Genomic DNA, 10,195 nt, shown 5'->3' on the forward strand with positions numbered 1-10,195 from the left:
AAGTGGATTTTTATGTCTTTTACTCATCTCTGTACACCCTAGGCTACTAATTCTTTATAAGTAGGACTTATTTTTGATCCTTTGATCATCTTTGGACATCTAGTTCTTAGATCACGTTTGGAGGCTGGCCTCACGGCCATGCCTAGACCTTGTTCTTATGTATTTTCAACGGTGGAGTTTCTACACACCATAGATTAAGGTGTGGAGCTCTGTTGTACCTCGAGTATTAATGCGATTACTATTGTTCTTCCATTTAATTCCGCTTGTTCTTGTTCTAAGATATCACTTATTCTTCAACTTGATGAATGTGATGATCCGTGACACTCATCATCATTCTCACCTATGAACGTGTGACTGACAACCACCTCCGTTCTACCTTCGATTGGGTGAATATCTCTTGGATTCCTGATACACGATGCATGGTTGATTGCCTGACAACCGAGTGCTCGCCTGACAAATGAGCTAGCCATTCCGTGAGATCAGAGTCTTTGTGGTATAGGCTAGAACTGATGGCGGCATTCAAGAGAATCCGGAAGGTCTAACCTTGTCTGTGGTATTCTGAGTAGGATGCCAAGGACAACGGTGAAACCCTTGCTTAAGCTTGCCATGGAAAGGAGGAAGAAGGATTGGATGAAGACAGTAGGAAAGCAGAGAGACGGAAGGGAAGGCATCTTCATACGCTTATCTGAAATTCCTACCAATGAATTACATAAGTATCTCTATCTTCATCTTTATGTTTTATGCGTTTATCACCATACCCATTTGAGTTTGCCTGACTAAGATTTACAAGGTGACCATAGCTTGCTTCATACCAACAATCTCTGTGGGATCGACCCTTACTCGCGTAAGGTTTATTACTTGGACGACCCAGTACACTTGCTGGTTAGTTGTGCGAAGTTGTGTTTATGACATGGTATTGAACACCAAGTTTTTGGATTCATTACCAGGGAATTATTTGATTTGTGAAAAGTATTGATCACAATTTCGTGCAGCCGTTGCGATGGAGGAAGAAGGGCTCAGAGGGGTTAGGTGGTGGTGTGGGTTCAGAGAGAAGAAAAGGAAAGAGTTGGGGTGGTGGGAGGAAACTGAAGCGCGAGTCCCCTTTCTTTTCGAATTAATGTTCGAAAAGTGACATGTGCAGACGCACACAAGGAGAAAGAGGGGAGTATGCGCACGCACTGTGTCGTGCGGACGTTGCGAACAAAAGGTGCAACGCGACCTATGCAGGCGCACAAGGGGGTGTGCGCTCACACAGAAGGAGAAAATGGGTGGTGTGCGATCGCACAAGAGGTGCGGTCGCTACGACCAGAGGGGTTTGTTCAGGCTGTGCGGCGCACAAAGGGTGTGCGTTCGCACGTGTGGCTCTCTTTTCTCTTTTTTTTTGAAAAGGGGGATACGTGTGCGGACGCATGGAATCAGAAGGGTGGTGTTCCCACGCACAGCCCGTGCGCGTGCTGGGAATAGAGGGGGTGTTTAAGGGTGTGCGTGCGCACGTTGCTGTGCGTACACACGGGAACTGGAAAACAGGGGACCTGGCTGTGCGGACGCACAAGGCTGTGCGCACGCACAGGTCTCTGTTCCTGCAACAAAAATTATGCCTCCAAGGCAGCACTCTTGACATCCAAAACAGGTTTTCAAGTCCCAAAACATCAGAAAACTCCTAAAAACACATTATTTCACTAGAATTACTTAACAAACATCAAAATAACTGTAACCAACCAAGCAATATAGCATATTATTCATGGAACGAAAAGGTAAAAGAGGGAAAGTTAGAAGGATATTACCATGGTGGGGTGTCTCCCACCTAGCACTTTGGTTTACAATCCTCAAGTTGGAGTTTTGAGTGAAGCTTGTGTCATGGTGGCTTATGCTTCCACTCATCCTTGGGTTGCCACCCATGCTTGTTCCTCAAGAATCCTCCGGGATCCCAAACGAAGTACATTAAGCTCATAAGCAACCTCAAGTAAGAATTTGGGATCCAAAATTGTTTATTGTGAACATGTATGCCTGGATCCGACACTTTGGTTTCTCTATCATCCTCTTGTTGACCTTCACTTGTGCCATTGCATGAACAACCTTCCCAAGCACTTTTTAAGCACCCAATTGAATATTGGACTTCTCCAAATTGGACCTTGCACCACTTGTTCCTTGAATTCCTTTGAGAACCAACACCCAACTCTTCACCATTTAGCACTCCAAGAAGCACCTTAAGTTGATAATCTATTTCCAAGAGAGCAAATTGATGTGGGCCTATGAAGCTCATTCAAGAAATTGTTACCCACTCAATTTGTCCTTGGGGTGGAGTTATCCCAGTAAGCTCTTGTATGTATGCCCTCACTTCTTGGATGATCACCTCTTCCTTACCACTCTTTTCAAGCTCCTCTTTATCTACCTCAAACTCAAGAGGGGATGGTTCCTCAAGATCATTGAGTGGGTTGACAAAGGTGGACAAAAAATCATTGATGATGCAATCCACTTCTTGATCAAACTCCTTCAATTCTCTATTTACCTCTTCCGGTTCACTAGTTCTACCTTCCTACTCTTTTCGCTCAATCCTTGGCTCCTCTTCTTCCTTCCGTTGAGACTCCATGTTTTTCTCCTCACTACACTCCTCCATCGATCCTCCACATCCCTCAAGGGGAATGTCTTGATTGCTTGAGCGTAGCAAGGTCAAGCGGTTCACCACTTCGGCTATGGTGGTCATGAACTCCCCTTGCGTCCTTTGGAACCTTTCTTGCTCTTGGAAGAATGCTTGAAGGTCTTATTCTTCTTGGGACAAGGGTCAAAAAACTTCACCTTGAGATGGAAGAGAAGGTTCAAAAGTAGGGAGAGAGGTTGTGTATGTGGGAGGTATGTTATGTGGGTGGGGATATTTAGGTGGTGTATAAGGGTGTGATGGTTTATATAGTTGGTAACAAGGTGTATAGACATTTTGGCTCCATGGGGGTGTATAGTGTGGTGCTTGAAGGTTTGGTGGTTGAGGGTTGTGTATGGGGTATCCTTCATAGCTTTGGGTTTGATATTCATATAGGGGAGAGTGTGGCTCATTGTAATATGAGGGAGGTATTTGCCATGAGTGTTGCTCATACACAATTGGTTCCTCCCTAAATTGATTCTCCCACTCCATGAAGCAATCCCAATTTGAATTCATCATACCCTACAAAATACTCACAACCAAACTCCAAGCAACAAGGGTAATAGCTCATAGAGAAAATAGAAAACGAAAACCAAAGACATCAGTAAAATAAGAAAATAAACACTTAAAAATTAACAAAAACAAACAAATACCCAAAAGGTTAGATATTTATACTATTAACATATTCACAACAACCTAAGATATAACACCAATTGCGTTTCCCGGTAACGGCGCCAAATTTGACGTTAGAACTATTTGATGACCTAGATTTTTCTCAAAATAAGATTTCTTTCTTTGCAAGTATAGTCTAAATCAACAAACAATCCTCACAATCAAATATTTCAATTCAAAACAAAAGATAACCGAGAGTATCTAAACCTCGGGTTGTTCTCCCTAGGAACGCAAATGAAGTGTGTTTCTCTTTTGGTTGTTAAGGCAAAAAAGGGATTTTCAAGCAAGAAATGAAAGATTAAAAGAACTAAGCAATAAAAGAACCAAGAGATGATCAAAATTGTAATTAATGCAAGCAAGGAGAAAATGAGATCAAAACTAGTGAAAATGCAAGGAATGCAATAAAGAGCCTTGACTTGGGAATGAAGATCAAATGAATCCTATCATTTCTATAACCACAACTATGAAAATTATGATGAGTCAATCTCGCCTAGTCAACTCCAACCATCGAGGAATAAGTCAAGCAAGCATAATTGACCTTAATCCATAAGTCCTAACTAACTTATCAAACTAGTTGATAAAAGGCTAGCGTCAATGGAGACAAGAGTCAACTAACTACCCAAGAATTACCACTAAATGTCGGACATTATGACTCTAGTATCCTAGGAACTCAAACCACAAGTCAAGGTGTGAAAATCTACTCAAAACTCATAATTGGCATTTTCACAAACTCCTTGTGTGCATAAAAGTAAAGCATGGAAAATTGCAAGGAAAATTGGAAAGCTATAACCAACTATCAACAAAACCAAATATGAACAAGCAATCAAGCATAAAGAAAGCATAAAACAGTAAATTCATCAATCAAAACTTCAAGAACTCAAAATTGCAAGTATAAACAAAGCACTTGAACTAAGAAGAAATGAAAATAAAGACAAGGTAATTAAAGAGGAAATTGAGAGTACTTACAATTAAAGATGATCAAAATCCAAAATTAAGCTTGCTATAAAATGCAACATGAGAATGGAAAATGAAACCCTAAGAGAGCAATGCTACACTACACTACTCCTAATCCTATGAAAGCTTCCTATACTACTACTACCTAAATAAAAGTGAGCTCTCTTCATATGTGTTGATACTCCCCTTATATAGCACTTCAATTCAGCAATCCAACCTTTCAAAATGGGCCAAAAGCCCCCAAAATACGCACAGTGCGCATGCACACATGGAAATCCTCGCTCGTGCGTACGCACGCAGGGCTGTGCACACGCACACTTCGCTGTGTGTGCTTTTCCTTGTTTTCTTCATGTTTTCTCTCTTGTCCATGCTTTCTTTCACTTTTGGCCATCCATTTTTACCTTCAAGGCCTGAAATCACTCACGAACCATATCACGGCATCGTGACATAAAAGTGGGATTAATTTGTTCTATTAAAGCACAAAATTGCATGTTTTCTCATTCAGGTTCGAATTAGGGATCAAACATAAAAGTATGCTATTTTGGTGCTTAAGTGTGAGTTCATATGCTAGAATCCATTCAAATCAAGTCAAAATATATCAAAAAATATAAACTCATCACTCTTCAAACCCATTGGCTACCTATTTGTGTCACTAGATTTACATACAACCAGTCTTAGTTTAGCACATGGTTACCTTTCCAGGAGTGCCTTTGGTGAAATAAGACGTTACAGAAGTTATTTGCTAGAGCCAAATAATTTACAAAGTGCTTATTAGACAATATACTTCTATCAATTCACATAAGACTGGGTTATTTACTCATTCTATAGATTTGAATTGAAAACTAAATTAAGATTTCTAAACAGACAACCAACAGATAGGATTGTAACGAAATTTCTATTACTAAATCAGTCAGAACATAGATCAAAATCTACCTGTCAGACACTTCATATGACTGGTGAAATATAACATGAAACAAAGATGCAAATAAATAATCATCAATGGAACAAGCATTCCAACAATGCATGTTTTTCATAATAGAAATTTTTCTATCAACCTCAGTGCACTACTAATTAAAATTTGAAAATTTAAATAGCATCTCAAACTATACTCTCATCACACTATACTAGGTAATGCTACTGCATGTCGTTAGACTTTGGATATTGTCCTTGTTGTACAACCTGTTCTCCACGGTATAAACAAATTTAAGAGAAAAAGAAAGGACTTCAGCACATCATAATGTGATCTCAAATAATTTAAAAAATTACTAATGACTAAATTTTAACAATGCAATTATTCATCGTTATTATTTATACCTATAATAACTACTGATGACTTCCATATGGTGGGATGAGAGCCCCATGACTATTATTCAATCCTGAATCACCTAGCCTAAACTCTAACTGCACAGAAGTATCTACTTTTGTATTTGGCACTGCTGATATCCCTTGGGAAGCCTCAGGGTCTCTGGGAAGTTCCTATGAAAAAAGAAGACATGCAGTCAAAATTGTCATCAGGTATAAATACAACATAGAATTTATCAATTTATTTTTATTCAAGTAACCCCTACTGTAATATTGTATCTTACTAACTTCTTCTTTACCCAAAAGCTAGCTTGCGTGCCACTGCCAGTCTTATCACCCGAATCACCACCGTCATTCCTCACATGACATTTCTTCTTTACATGACCAGCACTCTTGGATTTAGTGCACCTCCGTTTACCTCTTTCTTTTCTTCTCCTGGGTGCACCTTTTGTCTTGACCAGTGACCACTGAAAGGTCACTAGCAAAGTTTGACATGGAAGAATCTCTTATTTGTCTTTTCAAACAAGATTTTTGCTCTATCGTTTTGGTCAACCGACAAACTTCATTCATAGCATCATGGAAAGAAGGACCATCTTGAGCTCCTAAGAATAACATCCATGTAGTTGCCACTGACAATGCGTCATAGCGCATTGAAAATTATCTTTCTCTGTCTTACGCAGTGCCTCTAGCAGAACTTTCGTCCAAATACTTATTAGCATCTTTGGACCATCTTTTCAAAAGAAGACTTTTTGGCAACTTCTGTAAATCTACCATTTTCATGGCACAAAACATGTGGCTGCAAGGATACCTTTACTATTTCATGGATTATATTCACACTCCATATTCTCAGTATTACGATCATAAAATACGTTGTATATATGTTGCCTCTTTTTTATACTCCTTAACTTTTAACACAATAATAGTTGATATGTTTTTCTCATTAATTATATCTAATGCAACCACTCCTTGAATCTCCAGTTTTATTTTTCCAATAATCTCCTTTGTGTAAAAATTTGCAGCACAAAGCTTCAATGCTTCTACCCCAGTAGTTAGAATGGGATCCCCATACACCATCTTAAATTGAGAAACTAATTCATTGTTTCTGTAGTGCCTAAGAGCATGTTCAAGAATTTAGACCAACTCTAGAAGACTTTGGCGAATGCCAATAAACCTCTCTCACACCTTGATGTTGTTCTAAATCCAACACAGAATTTATCCCTCAAGTAAGCACTTGCCCACCTTTTCTTCTTTTCATATTCATTTAGAACTCAACAATTTTCTTCCAACTCATACTTTTTTAGCTTATTCTTCCAATATTCTTCAAATTCATCAAGATGCCATGGAGCATACAAATATTTTCTGAAGTCGTCAGAAAAATTTTTGGTTTTTATGTTTGCCATTAAATTTTTTTGAATGTGCCAACCACATAATCAGTGAGTTGCATTTGAGAAGATTTCTTGAATTGCTGCCTTCATTGCCTTGTCACCGTTTGTGACCACGGGAGACTTGTTCAAGATGACTTCTAGAAGGTTTTGCAACAATCATATATATGTTGTCGTTTGTTCACCCTCTATTAAGGCAAAGCCAAATATGCATGTTTGGCGGTGATGGTTACAACCCGAGAAGATTACCAATGGCCTTCTGTACTTATTCTTTCGATAGGTTGTATCAAATGCAAACACCTCTCTAAAGCACTGATAATCAGCCCTACAAATGCCATCTGCCTAAAATAAATTCGCTAGCAGATTTTCATCAGTAGCACTATACCTTGCCATGGCCATGGGTCAACATCGGCTTTTCCAAGTAGATAGCTTATTGTCACATTGGAATCCCCATCAATAAGCTTTGCACGACGAGTTCTTTGAATGTGGTTATCCAAGTCCTTCTTTGTGAATCCAACATTAGCATACCCACCGGATTGGCCTACCATGAGTCCCATTATTTTAGAGGTTGGAAGACAATTATCATGCATGGTGTTCACCTGAGCTTTGTGTGCTTCAGTCAACTCTCGGTGGTTTGGAATTAGGTGTACCAAGCATTGTGGGACAAGATCATGGTTGTGCTTCTCAACTAATTTTTTAATCCTTCAAGTCGAAGTTTTCGTGTCAAAGTACACCGCAAGCATGGCTTCACAACCAGTACGAGTCAATGCTTTATACTCCCTCTTTCTATTCGAAGTAGAGATGTATTTCTTGGCTCACTTTCCTTTCTTGTTGCAAAAAAAATTGCCTTCTACGTTGTGTTCCATCTTTCCCACACGGTGTATCACCCTTGCGAACTCCAAACCCGACACACCTCGCATAACTTACATATAAGTTATAAGCTGCATCCGATATTTCAAATATTTGGTTTATAATATCATCGGCCATAACAAAAACACACTTTCTACTGCTGCCACCGCAATCACAAGTGAAATTCACAAATCAACTTTCATTGCATCCTAATGAGATGAAATAAACAAAAGGCAATAAATAACAAAAGGCAATCCCAATAAATAACAAAAGTCATTGTAAATTTCATTGATAATCAACCAGAATTTTAAGTTATAGTTATTGTCTCATTAAATTACAAATTATTTAAAAAAGATTAAAAAAATAAGGGACCATACCATTGTTTGGTAAAATATCATTTAATTTATATTATGCAAGAATATATATTCTTGCACATAACTATCATGTGACATAAAACAAATAATAAAAAAGAAATTATGTGAAGCAAACGAACTTATAATATGTTGCATTCAGATTTACTGTGTACTTTTGTATGTATTGAACCACTAGACTATAAAATAGAATAACAACGATCAAATTTTTTTCAATTATGTGGATCAAAAGATGTCATCAAGAACTATCAGTCCATCATAAATTGTGCACAGAGTATAGAGAAGTGACTAAATTTAAGTCTTCCGTAATAGTTTTGTTATAGTTTTTGCAGTTTGTCTTTAATACACTTAAATTGCATATGTTAAAAAGAGATGCCATATAACTAGGATATATTTCCTTTTATTGGTTGATGCAGTTTGCATGGATGATTTATGAAATATCAACATATCAAAGCAATACTCCTACCTGTAGCATCTTTATGTCAAGCACAGTTTTGACTAAGCAATAGCAATAGCAATTCAAATAGGATGTTTGTAAACTACAATTCCTTTAAATTTCAATACATTTGAAATCTTAACAGCAGCAATAATTCAGCTTACAAATTAACCTTACAATACCATACAAGCACCATTGTGTATTTGTTCTTCAATGAAAAAGCATATCATTAAAAACCAAAAAGGACCCTTGTGCATTCAAATTGACAAAACTTAAATATCAACAGTCATTCAGCAAAAGGGCAAAACTAAGATATCAAAGGCTCTCTAACTACATATATAGACACATCAGATATAAGGAGAAAGTTACTTCGGTGCCAACATTTATTACATGTTGATATATTATTGATATAATTACAAAATCACAAAAGGGAAGCAGGACAGAATGCCATAATGCTGAGAGCTAGACATCTTCAGAAAGAATTTACGCATAATTGTCATATACCCAAGATCAACAATAATATTCTAATTAGATGAACACAAAAGAGGCTTATTTTAACCAAACAAATAAGCAAGTTTATTTATTATCCTAAATCATGCTTGTGCAGTAACAAACTCTAAAATGTAGATTGTCATTTTAGAAAACTATAAATTAATAATTATGAACCGGATAAACAACACATTGAACAATATAAAATTTCTCTAACAAATTGAATTCAGTGATGATTTTCAACAATGAAAAGATTTAGCTAAGTAATTATTTGAGTAGAACAATAACAAATTCAAAATTCAGTGAATGTTATCAATAACAAATTTATCTCATTGACTCTTCAGCATAAAAAAAACTAGCTTAGTGAATTTTCATCAACAAATTATTCAAGGCTCATGATCAGCAACAAATTCATGTCAGTGATTATTTTCAGCAACAAAGAGACTAATTCATTGATATTTGCAGCAATAAAATCAAATGCAGCAACAAAACAGAAAAGGAAAGAACAGGAGAATTTGTTGAAACTCACCAAATTAAGACCAGTTTCTGGTTGCGTGAAGGAAGATGATGATGAGAGTTGCTGACGACGAAAGTTGCTGCCGGGGAGGAGGAAGTGCCGGGACCTGCTACTTCTGCCGCCGGCGACGACGACGGCAGGAAAGGCGCGCGAGACCGTGAGAGATACCCGATCCGAGAGAATGACAACGAGCTTGATGGCGACACCGGAGACAGTGAGAGAGACCGGAGCCGAGAGAGGGAGGGAGTTTGGGTGCGACAGCAGTGACAGGGATGAGAGAGTTCCAGGTTCAGTTTAGTGACGTTGAGGGAGGAATGTGAGAGTTTAGGAATGCCAAAGACGTCGTTTGTGGAACAAAAAGTGAAAAAAAACCAAAAAAAAAAAAATTGATCCGGTGGATCATGTAGATTGGTCGGTTCCATCGAGTTAGATAACAATTGTGTTTATTATTATTGTTATAGAAAATTAGTTTTATTTTGATTTATTAAAAAATTTAAAAATAACCGATTCATTAATACGTCTAATAATAACGTAACAAGTAAGTGTCTTAAAGAAAAGATGATTTACATGTCTTAATGAAAGTATTTG

The 10,195-nt window shown here is 37.7% G+C and overlaps 1 long non-coding RNA gene across 2 annotated transcripts; it reads right to left on the minus strand.

Moving 5' to 3' along the window:
- Positions 1–5,288: 5,288 nt before the first annotated feature.
- Positions 5,289–10,019, minus strand: LOC127744811 (uncharacterized). 2 transcript variants are annotated; one of them, XR_008005908.1, is made up of 3 exons: positions 9,620–10,019; positions 5,576–5,737; positions 5,289–5,440 (listed from the first exon to the last, which is right to left on the minus strand). It is a non-coding gene; the product is annotated as an uncharacterized LOC127744811 (long non-coding RNA). The 2 variants fall into 2 exon arrangements; XR_008005909.1 differs by having other exon boundaries at positions 5,576–8,003.
- Between the last annotated feature and the right edge of the window lie 176 nt (positions 10,020–10,195).

This window comes from Arachis duranensis, chromosome 2 (assembly GCF_000817695.3).
Source record: "Arachis duranensis cultivar V14167 chromosome 2, aradu.V14167.gnm2.J7QH, whole genome shotgun sequence".
NCBI classification, from domain to species: domain Eukaryota; kingdom Viridiplantae; phylum Streptophyta; class Magnoliopsida; order Fabales; family Fabaceae; genus Arachis; species Arachis duranensis.